Raw genomic sequence first — 19,086 nt, 5'->3', positions numbered from 1 at the left:
AGGTGACCCCCAGATAAGTGGAACTTAACAAAGTTGGTAGAGTAGATAAAGGAGGACTTTAGGAGGTGGGATACACAGCACCTGATGCTGGCGGGAGGGGTCCAAGTGGTTAAGATGAATGTCTTGCCAAGGTTTTTATTTGTATTTCAGATGCTCCCGATTATTATTCCGAAGGCCTTCTTCCGGAATTTGGTCAACGTAATTTGGGAGTTTATTTGGGTGGGGAAGGTGCCAAGGGGGAAGTGGGCTGTGATACAGAGGCAGGGAGAGAAAGGGGACTTGGCGTTACTGAACCTGCTGCACTATTACCTCATACGCTGCAGGAAAGGATGTCCCAAAGCGTGGTACATTGGCGAGACCATGCAGACGCTGCGACAACGAATGAACGGACATCGTGCAACAATCATCAGGCAGGAATGTTCCCTTCCAGTCGGGGAACACTTCAGCAGTCAAGGGCATTCAGCCTCTGATCTCCGGGTAAGCGTTCTCCAAGGCGGCCTTCAGGACGCACGACAACGCAGAATCGCTGAGCAGAAGCTTATAGCCAAGTTCCGCACACATGAGTGCGTCCTCAACCGGGACCTGGGATTCATGTCGCATTACATTCATCCCCCACCATCTGGCCTGCAAAATCCTACCAACTGTCCTGGCTTGACACAATTCACACCTCTTTAACCTGGGGTTACCCCATCTCTGGATCTGTAAAGATTTAATCACCTGCTAATGCTCGCATTCCAAGCATTGTCTGGCATCTTTGAATCTGTCTATATATATGTTTCTGGAACATACTTCTTCATTCATCTGAGGAAGGAGCAGCGCTCCGAAAATTAGTGACATCGAAACAAACCTGTTGGACTTTAACCTGGTGTTGTAAAAATTCTTACTGCACTATTATTGGGTGGTGAATGTGGAGAAAGTGAGGTGATAGTGGGAGGGAGAGAGGCCGGAATGGGTTAGGGTGGAGGAGGAGTCCTGTCGGGGCCCAGCTTCAGGGCCATGGTAACGGTGGCACTACCGTTGTCACCGAGGAGATATATGGAGAGCCCGGTTGTGCAGTCCACGGTTAGGGTGTGGAACCAGCTGAGGAGACAGTTTCGGATGGAGGGGATGTCGGTGCTAACATTGCTGTGTGTGAACCACGGATTCAAACCGGGGGAGACGGATGGCATGTACAGGAGGTGGAGAGAGGTGGGGTTGATGAGGGCCAGGGATTTATATTTGGAGGAGAGGTTTGCCAGTCTGGGAGAGCTGCGGGAGATGGGAGAGCTCCCGAGGGGGGAGTGATTTTAGGTATCTACAAGTGAGTGACTTTGCACGGAAGGTGTGTAAAGGGTTCCCCAGGCTGCCGAAGTATGTCCCATTGGAACGGCTGCTGCTTCCGCACATGGAGGAGGAGGGTAGGATTGGGGACATATACGGGTGGCTGGGGGAGCAGGGGAAATGCACATGGTGAGGATTCAGGAGAAATGGGAGGAGGAGTTGGGGGAGAGATAAGGTGGAGAGTGAGGCGCTGGGCGGGGTGAATTTGACCTCTTGTGCGAGGATGAGTTTGATACAGTTAAAGGTGGGATGGGATACAGTGAGTTACAGACTGGAATCTAATCGAGGGGTTCAGATGGTTTCAGATATAGAATAATGGATACCTGGGAGTGAGTTACAGACTGGAATCTAATCGAGGGGTTCAGACGGTTTATATATAGAATAATGGATACCTGGGAGTGAGTTACAGACTGGAATCTAATCGAGGGGTTCAGATGGTTTATATATAGAATAATGGATACCTGGGAGTGAGTTACAGACTGGAATCTAATCGAGGGGTTCAGATGGTTTGTATAGAGAATAGTGGGCAGCACTGTAGCACAGTGGTTAGCACTGTTGCTACACAGCTCCAGGGTCCCAGGTGCGATTCCCTGCTTGGGGCACTGTCTGTGTGGAGTCCACACGTTCTCCCTCTGTCGGTGGTGGGTTTCCTCCGGGTTCTCCGCCTCCCACAAGTCCCGAAAGATGTGCTGTTAGTTAATTTGGATATTCTGAATTCTCCCTCTGTGTACCCGAACAGGCGCCGGAATGTGGAGATAAGGGGCTTTTCACAATAACTTCATTGCAGTGTTAATGTAAGCCGACTTGTGACAATAATAAAGATTATTATTATTATATTTATGGCCTCACTCAATCCGGTCTCCAAGTGAAAGGCAGCTGACAGTGCAAGTGGACATTCACAGTACTGCCAGCAGATGGCGGCGCTGCTCCATGTCAAGCCCTTCCAGCCAACAGGGGGAAAGTGTGGGTCAGGATGAGAGAGATCAAGGGGGGATTTCAGGAAGCGCTTCTTCACACAAAGGTTATAAAACCAAGGTGAGTAAATGTGGTTCAGATACAGATCAGCTATGAGCTGACTGAATGGTGGAACAGGCTGGAGGGGCTCAATACCCAACATGTTCTGTAAAATTATCCACTTTGACACGAGGATCTCAGGATATCTTTAAAAGATGAGAGACTGATAAATATTGGGAGACAGAAGGATTTTTGTATCCATGAAGTAGGAAAAGTTTTTTTAATGTATTTTATTCCAAATAAATTAAATAATACAAAAACATCAGCAACCTGGGGAACATCCTCCCCAGCACACAATGTTACAATCTGGACAAATGTTTCCATTTTACACATTCCCGCCCGCGCGACGGACAATTGCTCAAACGTGGCCACTGACGATCCCCACCGTGTGGGATCAGAATCCCCTCAGATATGGGAGTAACTGGGAAATCCAATCGGGAATTCAGGAGAAACATCTTTACCCAGAGAGTGATTAGAATGAGGAGGTCACTGCCCTTCACTGAGAACAGGGCAGGGGACGCGGTTCAAATAGAGGGAGTGTGTCCTTGCCCAGCAGTTCAGGGCTGGACTCACTCTGACTGGGTTTGGGGATGGAGACGAGGCCCTTGTTTCAGGTGAAGCAATATTTTAAATCCAGGCTCGATGTACTCACAGTGACTCCCAGTGGGATTCAATGGAAAGGGATATTGTCCAGAGTGTTCAACAAGAGGCTGATTCACTGTCTCCCATTGAGTGCTGCCACCCCAGTCGAATATTCTTTTCATGAGCATCACTGTCTCAGTAACAAGTCTTGTGAGGCAATAGCAGAATCAGCTTCACGATTTGTTCAAACTAACAGAAGATTAACAAGCGGATGGAGCAGGAGGTGAACAGGAATTTAAAGATGTTATTGTGCAGTCGATGTCCCAGTTCCAGATGTGTAAATGTGATCTAGTGACTGACAGAGCCTGACCCTTCATCACTCTCCAGTAAATGGAAGCTCTGCCCAGGTAGGGTGTGTCTGTGTGTGTGAGTGTGTCTCTGTGGATGTCTGTCTGTCTATCTGAGTGTGTGTGTGTGTCTCTCTGAGAGTGTGTGTATATGTGTGTGCCTGTCTGTATGTGTCTGTGTGTGTCTATGTATGTCTGGGTCTGTGTGTGTGTTTGCGTGTGTGCCTGTGTCTGTGTGTGTCTGTCAAGGTCTCTAACTGGGACTAAAGACCCCCCTCAGGACAGTTTCCAGCACAAACACTTTGATTCAGTCAGAGGCAACAACAAATTACATTTCTATAGCGCCTTCAATGCAGTAAAACAGCCAAAGGGACTCGACAGCAGCGTGAATCAGACAACAACATTGAGACTGAATCTGTTGTTCGAGACGCTTCTCCCCACAGGCAGAGAATGTGCAGCATCTGAGAAATGAGCAGCTCCAACACAGCGTTGTTCCTCTTCACTCCAGTTACACAAACTCGGCACCAACTTTCCATCTTCCTGTCCAGAAGCTGATCGGAGAGGTTCAGGCAGGATTGAGGAGGGAAAGATGGGCCCGGATTTGGGAGAGAGAAAGAGACTCTCCAGGAATTTGGGGAACAAGGGGGAGGTTGGAGATGGGGGTGGACATTTTCGAAAAGATGTTTTTTGTAAGAATGAGGGTCAGATGGGGACAGGGTGGAGAGAGGATAAGGAGGGGCTCAGGGGTGAGGGAGGGGCTCCAGACACAATAAAGGGGTAAGTTTGATTTAATTCTTAAGTTCTTGACACTGAGGGTGTCACTGATCACGTGAAGTGAAATCCAGGAAGTGGAGCCCTGAACAGGAAAGAGCTGGAACAGGGAAGGAGAGACTCTGAGCACTGGGATGGCGTCTCCAGATCTCACACAGGAACTAACCTGTCCCATCTGTCTGGAGATATTCACCCAGCCGGTGTCTCTGGAATGTGGACATCATTTCTGCAGCTCCTGCATCTCTCAGAGTTGGCAGAAGGTCCCGGGCGATGTTTCCTGCCCCCAGTGTCGACAGGTCTTCACCCAGAGGAACGTCAGGCCCGCTCTCACCCTGATTAACATCGTGGAGAGGTTCAGAGAGCTGAAGGTGAAGGTGACACAACCACAGGAGGAGTTTTACTGTCAGGAACACGAAGAGAAGCTGAAACTCTTCTGTGAAGATGAACACAAAGCGATCTGTCTGGTGTGTGGGATGTCCAAAGCTCATAAGACGCACAGTGTGATCCCAATAAAGGAGGCAGCCCAGATATACAAGGTACTGCATCACTGCTACTGACACAGGTAGATGGGGAAGAGGGACAGGGTGTAAGTAATAGAGAGAGAGAGTGTTTGTAGAATGTGGGGAGGGGAAGAGAGGGCAGGAGAGAAAGGGGTAGGGAAGGGGAGAGGAATGTAAAGAGGAGAGGGTTGGAACGAGGAAAGGATTGATTGAGGAGGGGAATTAACCTGGAGGAGGATAATTGCAATAAACAGAATTAACCCACAGCTTCTACTTTGTTTATTGAGTGTCAATCCTGAGAATATCTCCTTCTCTACCTCACTAGTCTCACTCTATTTAAAACAGCAAACTCCTCCAGAATGTGACAATGATTGTTTCCTTTGACAAACCCCTTTGTGTCCTTTCTGTCTCAGAACAAGTTAGAAACATCATTGGAAACTCTGCAGAAGCAAATGGACCTCAGTCTCCACAGTAAAAGAGAACGAGAGGATGGGATTTTACACATGAAGGTAGGAGACTGGCCTTTAGGCTTTGTGTAAACTTCCCTGCGTTTGTTATTGAGAGTGAGTGAACTTCTCACACAGTCAGAGAGAGAGTTTTACTGAATAAAATGCTGCTGCTCCAACGTACACTGCGAGCTGCTCCCCGAACTGCAATATAAGGGAGCGTCTGTAAACTGCAGATCATTATGACAATGTGAAAATGTCTTATTTTCTCTCTCAAATCAATCACATCAATTGATTAAATAAATCTTGTCTGTAACTCACTCCCAGGTATCCATTATTCTACATATAAACCATCTGAACTCCTCGATTAGATTCCAGTCTGTAACTCACTCCCAGGTATCCATTATTCTATAAATAAACCATCTGAACCCCTCAATTAGATTGCAATCTGTAACTCACTCCCAGGTATCCATTATTCTATACATGAACCATCTGAACCCCTCGAACAGATTCCAGTCTGTAACTCACTCCCAGGTATGCATTATTCCATATATAAACCATCTGAAACCCTCGATTAAATTCCAGTCTGTAACTCACTCCCAGGTATCCATTATTCTATATATAAACCATCTGAACCCCTCGATTAAATTCCAGTCTGTAACTCACTCCCAGGTATCCATTATTCTATATATAAACCATCTGAACCCCTCGATTAGATTCCAGTCTGTAATTCACACCTTGATGGTTCTTATTTAGGATTAACCGTTGGAATCACTTTATAATGTTTGTTTGTGACTCACTCCCGCAGACCCAATATTCTATCAAATTATTGAGCCGGTAGTGAGCTGTTATTATTTGTTAGTTGTACTGAATGAAAATTGTTTTCCTATATCCCAGTGGACAGAGACCAGGGACACTGGGATTATAAACGTTGTTTATTCCGTTCTGTATTCAATCTGTTCCAGGCTGAAGTTGACAGACTGAGAAATGAAATCAACAGTGAATTTGAAAAGATGCACAAGTTCCTGTTTGAGAAGGAGGAGCTGCTGAAAGCAGATTTGGAGAGTAAAAGCAATAAAGTGTTCGAGGAAATGGAGAGCAATTTAACCAAAACCATGGATGAATTGTCTTCTCTTGAAGGAGCAATAAGAGATCTAAAATCAAGGCTGGCGGTACAAGAGGCCCCAGAGTTCCTCAAGGTACAAAATCTCTTTGTCTTGTCCAGTGAAACATTCCAGAGACTGAGGGCGGGCACTCTGACCTTTAACCTCTGGGATTGGGCAAGGCCTCAGTCTGATTGGTTGGGTGATTGTTTCTTTCTGCTGTCTGTAAGGGTCCAATGGGAAATGAGGTGAGAGAATCTCAGTGTGATTCCGATACTCAGTGTAACCACGGCACTGATTGATGATTGGACTCAGAGAGAGCTGGGCTGGGAACTGGAGACGTTTACACTGCTGCCCATGGAGTTCTACTGAGGACGGGGTTAAGATGCGTTGTTAAAGTGGAGTCGGTGGATCTTTATTGAGTTGTGGGTTTGCTGTTCCTGATCCTGCGAATGCTGGATTCAAATGAAGCCTCAGCCAGCAATAGTGTTGGGATTAATATCGGGGATGGACAAGAGACACAAATTAGAGGATGTCTCGGAGGGTTGTGGAGCTGGAGGAGGTTACAGAGATCGGGAAGAGTGAGGCCATGGGGGAATTTGAAAACAAGGATGAGAATTTTCAACATCAATACGTTGTTGAACCGGGAGCCAATGTAGTTCACCAACCACAGGGGTGATGGGGGCTACGGTTAGAGAGATAAGAGTGGGAACTGGTGCGGGCAGAACACCCAGCTGGACAACAGTGGAGAGGCAGTGGAGGAGGATGGTGTGATCGACCGTGTCAAAGGTTGCAGACTGATCGAGAATAATGAGGAGGTGAGACGGGTGAAGATGTAGATTTAAAGGAGAGACAATCCCAGCTAACATGGGGACCAGGAGGGGAGTTTGGGAGATCAGTAGTTTTTGGGAAGAGGATGGAGGGGACAGGAGGTGGGTCTGATGACCAGGATGAGCTCAGAGAGGGAATGAAAGGAAAAAGTAAAAGTTATTTTCCAACTGAAATCTTGGTCTCTCAATTCTGTCCCTCTTCATAATTTCTAATCGAGATTTACAACAACAAGAACTCTTTAATCTGACTCGATCACATCTATTCTGTTTCTTTCCCCTCAGGATATTCAGGACCTGTTGATGAGGTAAGCAGGTTTAAAGAAACAGTTTTGTGATATGATCACTGCTGTCTCTCTAACACACACTGATTTCCAGACCTGTTTTTACAGGAGTCAGATGGAGTTTGACAAGCCTGGAACTGTCTCCACTCAGTTACCTGCGGATATCGCTGGTGAACCAGTCAAATACATCAAAGTGTGGAGGGAAATGAGAGCAGCGATTTCTCCAGGTATCATTCTCTGTATATTACCGTCTCCCTGCTGTTATCCAAGTGATTAATGAGGTTAGACACACTGATGAAATGATCATTAGATCAGAAGGAATAAGAACAGGAGCGGTCCAGCCCAGTGAACCTGCTCTGATTTTTGATAAGATCATGTCTGATCGAATTGTGGCCTTTACTCCACTTTCCTGCCTGTCCCAGATGACCCTTAACCCCCTTGTTGATCAACAATCTATCGAACTCGGTCATGAATCAATGGCCCAGCCTCTGCTGGTCTCTGTGGTAGAGAATTCCAAAGACTAATAACCCTCTCCGAGATGGAATTCCTCATCTAACACAGGAATAGTCCTGGAGGATTGCAAATGTGATGCCGTTGTTTCAGAAAGGGGCAAAGGTTAACCCAGGAAAGTACAGACCTGTCAGTTTGACATCAGCAGTGGGAAAACTGATAGAGGCGATAATATGAGATGAGAAAAATATGCACTTCGAGAAAAATTAATTAATATTAGCCACTCCTCATGGCCTTGTCAAGGGCAGGCCATGTCTGCCAAATGTAATTGAGTTATTTGACAAGGTGACACAGGTAGTGGATGAGGGTAGTGCTGTGGATGTTGTATATTTGTACTTTGAGAAAGCATTTGATACAGTGCCACATGGCAGGTTGGTTAGCAGATTAAAAATGTTTGGGATTGAAGGGTCCTGGGCTGCATGGATTGGAAATTGGCTAAAAGATAGGAGACAGAGGGTAGGTATAGATGGCCATTTCTCAGACTGGAGACGAGTTGCAAGTGGTGTTCCCCAGGGCTCAGTGTTGGGACACTTGCTTTTTACGATTGATATAAATGATTTAGAGTTGCGTGTTGAGGGTAAAATCTCTAAATTTGTAGATGACACTAAGCTCGGGAGAATACCGAATTGTGACGATGACGCTGGGCGACTTCAGAGGGACATTGACAAGTTGGCCAATGGGTCGATACCTGGCAGATGAATTTCAATGCAGTGAAATGTGAGGTAATGCATTTTAGTAGAAGAATCATGGGGAGACAATATAGGCTCAATGGTACAACTTTGAGGGGAGTACAGGAGCAGAGGGACCTCAGGATTCAAGTGCATAATTCTCTGAAGGGGGCCTGGCAAGTTGAAAGAGTTGTTAAGAAGGCTAAATGGATCCTTGGGTTTATAAATAGAGGCACAGAGTATAAAAGCAAAGATGTGATGCTACACCACTACAAATCATTGGTCGAGTATTGTGTTCAGTTCTGGGCACATTATTTAAGGAAAGATGTTAAAGCCCTTGAGAGAGTGCAAAGGAGATTTACTAGGATGATACCAGCAGTGAGGAATTTTAGATACAAGGAAATATTGGGGAAAATTGGGCTTGTTCTCCAGAGCAGAGAATATGAAGGAGACTCTGTTTCCACTGGTTGGTAAGTCAGTGTCTAGGACTCACAATTTCAAGATGGCCAGCAAGAGAGCTAGGAGTGAGGTGAGGAGAAACTTCTTTACTCAGAGAGTTGTTGGGAATTGGAATGTGGTACATGGGAGAGTGGTGGAGGCGGATTCCACAGGAGGTTTCAAAAGAGAGCTGGATATATATTTGAATGTGCCGAATTTAGGGGACCACGGAGACAGGGCTGGAGAATGGGACAAGCTGGGCCGCTCTTTTGGGAGCTGGTACGGACATGATGGGCCGAATGGCATCCTTCTGTGCTGTAAATAGCAACATCTCTGTCTTAAATAGAGGCCCCTTCATTTGATGCTGTGTCGCCTACACCTCGCTTACCCCAGAGATCAAACATCCTCCCAGCATCTACCCTGACGAAGGAATCCCTCAGAATGTTATGTTTCAATAAGATAACCTTTTATTCTTCTAAACTCCAGTGAGTACAGACCAACCTGCTCAACCTTTCCACATAAGGCAATCCCTTCATCCCAGGAATCAGCCCAGTGAATCTTCTCTGAACTGTGTCCAATGAGAGTCTCTCCCTCCTGATGTAAGGAGATCAGATCTGAACACAGTACTCAAGCTGCAGTCTCACCAATCCCCTGTACAGTTGCAGCACGTCTTCCCTACTCTACACTCCATCCCTTTTCCAATAAAGGCCAACATTCCATTTGCCTTCCTCATTCCTTGCTGTACCTGGACACTAACTTTTAGTGATTGATGTACAAGGTCCCCCAGATCCCTCTGTACTGCAGCATTCTGCCGTCTCTTTCTGTTGAAGGGACTGTTTAGCACAGGGCTAAATCGCTGGCTTTGAAAGCAGACCAAGGCAGGCCAGCAGCACGGTTCGCTTCCCGTAGCAGCCTCCCCGAACAGGCGCAGGAATGTGGCGACTAGGGGCTTTTCACAGAAACTTCATTTGAAGCCTACTTGTGACAATAAGTGATTTTCATGTCATTTTCATTTCATCTTCATTTCAAATCATTTGCTGATTTTCTATTCTTCCTGCCAAGGTGGACAACCTCACATTTTCCCACTTTATACTCCATCTGCTAAATCTTTGTCCACTCACTTAACCGGTCTATATCCCTCCGCTGAACCTTTGTATCCTCCTCACAACTTCCCAACCAAACTTTCTGTCATCAGTAAATTTGGCTCCAGATTTGGTCTCTTCATCCAATCACTAATATAGATCAGAAACAATTGTGTCCCCATCACTGATCCGTGTGTCACTCCACTAGTCACAGTTTGCCAACCTGAAAATGAACCATTTATATTGGCTATGCCAGGTAGTTTGCCAATCCTCTATCCAACACCATGAACTCTTATATTGTGCAGTAATATTTTACATGAGGACATGTCGTTTGGAAATCCAAATACACAACATCTACTGGTTCACCTTTATCTACCCTGCTGGTCCCATACTCAGAAAGCTCTGATAAATGTCTCAAAAACAATCTTCATTTAACAAAACCGTGTGGACTCCGCCTGATTGTATGAAGATTTTCTAAATGTCTTGTGACTCCCTCCTTCACAATGGCATCGAGAGTTTCCAAATAACAGATTTGGCCCAAATCTTCCTGCTTTGTCTCCCTCCTTTTTTGAAACATTTCCAAACCGCTGGGACTTTTCCAGAATGGGGGGAATTTGGAAAGATTACAACCAATGCATCCACTTTCTCCAAAACCACTGCTTTAAAATCCTGGGTTGCCGGACATCAGGTCCAGGGGACAAGTTGCCTTTCATCCCAATAGTTTTCCAGATACTTTCTCTTTGGTGACCATGATTGATTTTAAGTTCCTCCCTCCCTTTTTCCCTCCTGCCTCTGTCCTGGGTCAGAAGCAGATGAGGGTCAACTTGTCTTAACCGAGGTCTTGTCCTGGAGAGAGATGTTTATTATCAGAGAATTGATGCTGATCTGTGCTGAGTGAATGGAGCTGAAGGAATGGGGAGAAATGTCTTCACACACTCTGGGCCCCCTCCCCCGCAGGCCGTCGCCCTTCAACGCTGCGTTCCGGCCGGCTGAGAGCCGGTGTGGGCGGCGCCGGTGGGACTCGGCGTTTCCACGACGGCCGCTCGGCCCCTCCCGGCCCGAGAATCGGCGGGCCTGCCGCATAGAGCGGCTCGCGACCGATGCCGAGCCAACCACGCCAGCGCCGCTCAGCAGAGAATCGCGTGCCGGCGTCGGGGGGGCGTGGCGCGATTCGCACCGATCACGGGGATTGTCCGGCCAGGCCCCGGGCTGAGAGAATCCCGTCCTCTGTCCCTGAGCTTCCACAGTTCCTGGGCTGAGGAAAGTGGTGATGTCCCATCACCGTCTGTACACGTCTCGTCATTCACTCCTGTTTTTCTCACAGTAACAGCTTCCCAATCATGTTCTCTTCCAGTTCCAGCATCTCTCACCCTGGACCCGGAGACGGCAAACAACCGACTCATCATTTCCCAGGATCTGACTAGTGTGAGGTTCGGAAATGAGGAGCAAGATCTCCCTGATCATCTGGGAAGATTTAATAAACACTTGTATGTTTTGAGCTCCCAGAGTTTCACATCAGGGAGACACTACTGGGAGGTGGGTCTTGGACACAAGCCTTGCTGGGTTGTGGGTGTCTGCAGAGAGTCTGTCAACAGGAAAGGAGCGATCACAGAGTCACCTGAGAATGGATTCTGGGTCATCGCCCGGCTTCCTGACTGCAAATCATCGAAAATCCCGGATGTCATCACCCAGCGGAAAGTGAAACCCCGGAAGTTGGGAATTTACCTGGATTATGAGGGAGGACAGGTGTCATTTTACGATGCTGAGGACATGTCTCACCTGTACACCTTCACTGACACATTCACCGAGAAACTCTACCCCATCTTTAACCCTTGTAATCACCCTGACCTACTCACACTGCTCACTGGGTAACACAGTGGGACACGTTTTGGGAGGTCGGAGTTTTAGTGAGAAGCCTGATTTACTGTCTGAACAGCTCATGTTGTCCTGATTCTCTGCTGTGTGCTGTCAGGGGGTGAGTGTGTTTCTGTATTGTTTATTCTGTAAATTTAACTCAGATTCTCCACCCATCCCACTGTCCCTCTCTGAATATAATGGGACCCATAAACACTGGACTGGTATAGAATGAAGCAAAATCTCCTGAATTGTGGTAACTGTTCCCAGCTCTCGAACAATTCATTGTGAATCTTTATTTTGTTTCCTCCCTTGAATAAATATTTTATTTGAAGACGGGACAGACACCTGGTGTGATGATTACTGATTCAGTGAATGAGCAGAAAGAATGTTTTCTCTCCTGTCTGGGATGTGGATGTCGCTGGCTGAGCCCTCGTTACCCATCCCTAATTGCCCTTGAGAAGGTGGTGTAGGTACACCCACAGTGCTGTTAGGGAGGGAGTTCCAGGATTCTGACCCAGTGACAGTGAAGGAACGGCCGATGTGTTTCCCAGTCGGGATGGTGAGTGACTGGAAGGGAACCTCCAGGTGGTGGTATCAGGAATGAGAATATCAGAATAGGTTCCGGAGTAGGACATGTGATCATTCAGTAAGATCCTGTCTGATCATCAACACCGACTCCACTTTCCCATCCTATCCCTTCATTCTCTTTGCACTCAGGAATATATCGATCTCTGTGTGGAATATACTCACTGACATCTCACCGAGAGAGAGAATTCCAAAGATTCACAACTCTCTCTGAGGGAAGGAATTTCTCCTCATCTCAGTCTTAAATGGACAACCCCTTATCCTGATTCTGTGACCCCCTCGTTCTGGACGAGTCTCAGCAACTACCCTGTCACGATCTCTGAGAATTGTACATGTTTCAATAAGAAACCTGTTATTCTTCTAAACTTCAAACAATATTGATCCATCCAACTCAATCCTTCCTCATATTGGAAAACCCTTTCATCCCAAGAATCAATTCCGTGAACCTTCATTGCTCCCTCTAAGGTAAGTACATGTTTCCTCAGGTACGGAGACTAAAACTGTCCACAGTCATCCAGCTGTGACCACACTCAATCCATGTTGCATTGCAGCAAGACTTATAGTCTTATACTTCAGCCCCGTTGTAATAAAGGCTAAGATACCATTTACCTTCCTAATAGTTCACTGTATCTGCTTGTTAACTTTTATTGGGTGGTGAATGTGGAGAAAGTGAGGTGAGAGTGGGAGGGAGAGAGACCGGAATGGGTTAGGATGGAGGAGGAGTCCTGTAGGGGGCCCAGCTTCAGGGCCATGGTAACGGTGGCACTACCGTTGTCACCGAGGAGATATATGGAGAGCCCGGTTGTACAGTCCACGGTTAGGGTGTGGAACCAGCTGAGGAGACAGTTTCGGACGGAGGGGATGTCGGTGCTAACATTGTTGTGTGTGAACCACGGATTCAAATCGGGGGAGACGGATGGCATGTACAGGAGGTGGAGAGAGGTGGTTTTGATGAGGGCCAAGGATTTATATTTGGAGGAGAGGTTTGCCAGTCTGGAAGAGCTGTGGGAGAGTGGAGAGCTCCCGAGGGGGGAGTGATTTTAGGTATCTACAAGTGAGTGACTTTGCACGGATGGTGTGTAAAGGGTTCCCCAGGCTGCCGAAGTATGTCCCATTGAAAAGGCTGCTGCTTCTGGACATGGAGGAGGAGGGTAGGATTGGGAACGATACGGGTGGCTGGGGAAGCAGGGGGAATGCACGTGATGAGGATTCAGGAGAAATGGGAGGAGGAGTTGGGGGAGAGATTAGGTGGAGAGTGAGGTGCTGGGTGGGGTGAATTTGACCTCTTGTGCGAGACTGAGTTTGATACAGTTAAAGGTGGGATGGGATACAGTGAGTTACAGACTGTAATCTAATCGAGGGGTAGAGATGGTTTATATATAGAATAATGGATGCCTGGGGGTGAGTTACAGACTGGAATCTAATCGAGGGGTTCAGATGGTTTATATATAGAATAATGGATGCCTGGGGGTGAGTTACAGACTGGAATCTAATCGAGGGGTAGAGATGGTTTATATATAGAATAATGGATGCCTGGGGGTGAGTTACAGACTGGAATCTAATCGAGGGGTTCAGATGGTTTATATATAGAATAATGGATACCTGGGAGTGAGTTACAGACTGGAATCTAATCGAGGGGTTCAGATGGTTTATATATAGAATAATGGATACCTGGGACTGAGTTACAGACTGGAATCTAATCGAGGGGTTCAGATGGTTTGGATATAGAATAATGGATACCTGGGAGTGAGTTACAGACTGGAATCTAATTGAGGGATTCAGATGGTTTATATATAGAGTAATGGATACCTGGAAGTGAGTTACGGACTGGAATCTAATCGAGGGGTTCAGGTGATTTATATATAGAATAATGGATACCTGGGAGTGAGTCACAGACTGGAATCAAATCGAGGGGTTCAGATGGTTTATATAGCGAATAATGGATCCCTGGGAGTGAGTTACGGACTGAATTTCATCGAGGGGTTCAGATGGTTTATATATAGAATAATAGATACCTGGGAGTGAGTTACAGACTGGAATCTAATCGAGGGGTTCAGATGGTTTATTTATAGAATAATGGATACCTGGGAGTGAGTCACAGACTGGAATCAAATCGAGGGGTTCAGATGGTTTATATATCGAATAATGGATACCTGGGAGTGAGTTATAGACTGGAATCAAATCGAGGGGTTCAGATGGTTTATATATAGAATAATGGATACCTGGGAATGAGTTACAGACTGGAATCTCATAGAGAGGTTCAGATGGTTTATATATAGAATAATGGATACCTGAGAGTGAGTCACAGACTGGAATCTAATCGAGGGGTTCAGATGGTTTATATATCGAATAATGGATACCTGGGAGTGAGTTATAGACTGGAATCAAATCGAGGGGTTCAGATGGTTTATATATAGAATAATGGATACCTGGGAATGAGTTACAGACTGGAATCTAATAGAGAGGTTCAGATGGTTTATATATAGAATAATGGATACCTGGGAGTGAGTTACAGACTGGAATCTAATCGAGGGGTTCAGATGGTTTATTTATAGAATAATGGATACCTGGGAGTGAGTCACAGACTGGAATCAAATCGAGGGGTTCAGATGGTTTATATATCGAATAATGGATACCTGGGAGTGAGTTATAGACTGGAATCAAATCGAGGGGTTCAGATGGTTTATATATAGAATAATGGATACCTGGGAATGAGTTACAGACTGGAATCTAATAGAGAGGTTCAGATGGTTTATATATAGAATAATGGATACCTGAGAGTGAGTCACAGACTGGAATCTAATCGAGGGGTTCAGATGGTTTATATATCGAATAATGGATACCTGGGAGTGAGTTATAGACTGGAATCAAATCGAGGGGTTCAGATGGTTTATATATAGAATAATGGATACCTGGGAATGAGTTACAGACTGGAATCTAATAGAGAGGTTCAGATGGTTTATATATAGAATAATGGATACCTGGGAGTGAGTTACAGACTGGAATCTAATCGAGGGGTTCAGATGGTTTATTTATAGAATAATGGATACCCGGGAGTGAGTTACAGACTGGAATCTAATAGAGAGGTTCAGATGGTTTATATATAGAATAATGGATACCTGGGAGTGAGTTACAGACTGGAATCTAATCGAGGGGTTCAGATGGTTTATTTATAGAATAATGGATACCTGGGAGTGAGTTACAGACTGGAATCTAATAGAGAGGTTCAGATGGTTTATATATAGAATAATGGATACCTGGGAGTGAGTTACAGACTGGAATCTAATCGAGGGGTTCAGATGGTTTATTTATAGAATAATGGATACCCGGGAGTGAGTTACAGACTGGAATCTAATAGAGAGGTTCAGATGGTTTATATATAGAATAATGGATACCCGGGAGTGAGTCACAGACTGGAATCTAATCGAGGGGTTCAGATGGTTCATATAGAGAATAGTGGGCAGCACTGTAGCACAGTGGTTAGCACTGTTGCTACACAGCTCCAGGGTCCCAGGAGCGATTCCCTGCTTGGGGCACTGTCTGTGTGGAGTCCACACGTTCTCCCTGTGTCTGTGTGGGTTTCCTCCGGGTGCTCCGGTTTCCTCCTACAAGCCCCGAAAGATGTGCTCTTAGGTAATTTGTACATTCTGAATTCTCCCTCTGTGTACCCGAACAGGCGCCGGAATGTGGCGATAAGGGGCTTTTCACAGTAACTTCATTGCAGTGTTAATGTAAGCCGGCTTGCGACAATAATAAAGATTATTATTATTATATTTATGGCCTCACTCAATCCGGTCTCCAACTGAAAGGCAGCTGACTGTGCAAGTGGTCATTCACAGTACTGCCAGCAGATGGCGGCGCTGCTCCATGTAAAGCCCTTCCAGCCAACATGGGGAAAGTGTGGGTCAGGATGAGAGAGATCAAGGGGGGATTTCAGGAAGCGCTTCTTCACACAAAGGTTATAAAACCAAGGTGAGTAAATGGTTCAGGTACAGATCAGCTATGAGCTGACTGAACAGGCTGGAGGGGCTCAATACCCAACATGTTCTGTAAAATTATCCACTTTGACATGAGGATCTCGGATATTTTCAAAAGATGAGAGACTGATAAATATTGGGAGGCAGAAGGATTTGTGTATCCATGAAGTAGAAAAAGTTTTTTTAATGTATTTTATTCCAAATAAATTAAATAACACAAAAACATAAGCAACCTGGGGAACATCCTCCCCAGCACACAATGTTACAATCTGTACAAATGTTTCCATTTTACACATTCCCGCCCGCGCGACGGACAATTCCTCAAACGTGGCCACCGACGATCCCCACCGTGTGGAGATCAGAATCCCCTCAGATATGGGAGTCACTGGGAAATCCAATCGGGAATTCAGGAGAAACATCTTTACCCAGAGAGTGATTACAATGAGGAGGTCACTTTGTTCACTGAGAACAGGGCAGGGGACGCGGTTCAAATAGAGGGAGTGTGTCCTTGCCCAGCAGCTCAGGGCTGGACTCACTCTGACTGGGTTTGGGGATGGAGACGAGGCCCTTGTTTCAGGTGAAGCAACATTTTAAATCCGGGCTCGATGTACTCACAGTGACTCCCAGTGGGAGTCAATGGAAAGGGATATTGTCCAGAGTGTTCAACAAGAGGCTGATTCACTGTCTCCCATTGAGTGCTGCCATCCCAGTCGAATATCCTTTTCATGAGCATCACTGTCTCAGTAACAAGTCTTGTGAGGCAATAGCAGAATCAGCTTCACGATTTGTTCAAACTAACAGAAGATTAACAAGCGGATGGAGCAGGAGGTGAACAGGAATTTAAAGATGTTATTGTGCATTCGATGTCCCAGTTCCAGATGTGTAAATGTGATCTAGTGACTGACGGAGCCGGTCCCTTCATCACCCTCCAGTAAATGGAAGCTCTGCCCAGGTAGGGTGTGTCTGTGTGTGTGAGTGTGTCTCTGTGGGTGTCTGTGTGTGTCTGTCTGTCTATCTGAGTGTGTGTGTGTCTCTCTGAATGTGAGTTCTGGTGTTGTAAGACTTCGTACTGTGCTCACCCCAAGCTGGTGCTAACCTGGTGTTGTAAGACTTCGTACTGTGCTCACCCCAGTCCAACGCCGGCATCTCCACATCTCTGAATGTGTGTGTATATGTGTGTGCCTGTCTGTATGTGTGTCTGTCTGTGTGTTTCTATGTGTGTCTGGGTCTGTGTGTGTGTTTGCGTGTGTGTCTGTGTGTGTGAGGGTGTGTGTCAGGGTCTCTGACTGGGACTGAAGACCCCATCTCAGGACAGTTTCCAGCACAAACACTTTGATTCAGTCAGAGGCAACAACAAATTACATTTATATAGCGCCTTCAATGCAGTAAAACATCCAAAGGGACTCGACAGCAGCGTGAATCAGACAACATTGAGACTGAATCTGTTGTTCGAGACGCTTCTCCCCACAGGCAGAGAATGTGCAGCATCTGAGAAATGAGCAGCTCCAACACAGCGTTGTTCCTCTTCACTCCAGTTACACAAACTCGGCACCAACTTTCCATCTTCCTGTCCAGAAGCTGATCGGAGAGGTTCAGGCAGGATTGAGGGGGGAAAGATGGGCCCGGATTTGGGAGGGAGAAAGAGACTCTCCAGGAATTTGGGGAACAAGGGGGAGGTTGGAGATGGGGGTGGACATTTTCGAAAATATGTTTTTTGTAAGAATGAGGGTCAGATGGGGACAGGTTGGAGAGAGGATAAGGAGGGGCTCAGGGATGAGGGAGGGGCTCCAGACACAATAAAGGGGTCAGTTTGATTTAATTCTAAAGTTCTTGACACTGAGGGTGTCACTGATCACGTGAAGTGAAATCCAGGAAGTGCAGCCCTGAACAGGAATTGAAAGTGAAAGAGCTGGAACAGGGAAGGAGAGAGAGACTCTGAGCACTGGGATGGCGTCTCCAGATCTCACACAGGAACTAACCTGTCCCATCTGTCTGGAGATATTCACCCACCCGGTGTTTCTGGAATGTGGACATTGTCATGATATTCAAACACACACATCATGATAGACACACCAACAGACAAATCAGAACACACAACACCACAACCAATCACAGAAAGATATAAAAGCACAGACACGACCCCTGGTGGTCAGTATTAGCTGCAGAGGAGGACCAGGACACATCTGTTACCAAACACACTCAGGGAGACAGCACGTGCAGAGTATCCAGAACGAACTGTATTATAAGAGTTAAAATAAAATAGAGTTGTACCACATACAACTGTGTTGGCTCATCTGTGCACCAGAGCACCCAACACCACATGGTACAGGAGTGGATCGATACCTGCCGGCATACCTCAGTGTACACAGACAACCAGCAGTGCCCAGGCAAAATGATAGAGCTCCCGGTTCCGCAGCCGCTCCAGTGCTACGGCGATCTCCGCGAAAACTGGCGGCGATTCCGGCAATGGTTCGAATTGTTCCTGGTGGCAGCTGAACTCCAAGACCTGGATGATAGCGAAAAAATTGAATTTCTCCTCACCATCGCCGGTGCAAGGGCAAGAGAAATATTCACAAGGTTCAGGTTCTTCAGGAGGCAGCAAAGGTACGATTACCAGGCAGTCCTGGACAAATTCTCCAAGTACTGTGAAGAAAACGCAATCCAATCGGCAAGTAAAGGTAAGAAAAGCTGCAGTACTCACCTCGTGGCTGGGATCCCGGAGCCCGAATTCCCAGAGGCCGAAATCCCGGGCCTGAGAGAGGGCTGGGTCGAGGT

The 19,086-nt window shown here is 46.4% G+C and overlaps 1 pseudogene; it reads left to right on the top strand.

Annotated features, from left to right (window-relative positions):
* Positions 1 to 8,814: 8,814 nt before the first annotated feature.
* LOC140389107 (E3 ubiquitin-protein ligase TRIM39 pseudogene) lies at positions 8,815 to 12,085 on the top strand (annotated as a pseudogene).
* Positions 12,086 to 19,086: the final 7,001 nt, after the last annotated feature.

The sequence above is a fragment of the Scyliorhinus torazame genome, chromosome 14, assembly GCF_047496885.1.
Source record: "Scyliorhinus torazame isolate Kashiwa2021f chromosome 14, sScyTor2.1, whole genome shotgun sequence".
Lineage (NCBI taxonomy): Eukaryota > Metazoa > Chordata > Chondrichthyes > Carcharhiniformes > Scyliorhinidae > Scyliorhinus > Scyliorhinus torazame.
This window is presented reverse-complemented; position numbering and strand designations above follow the sequence as displayed.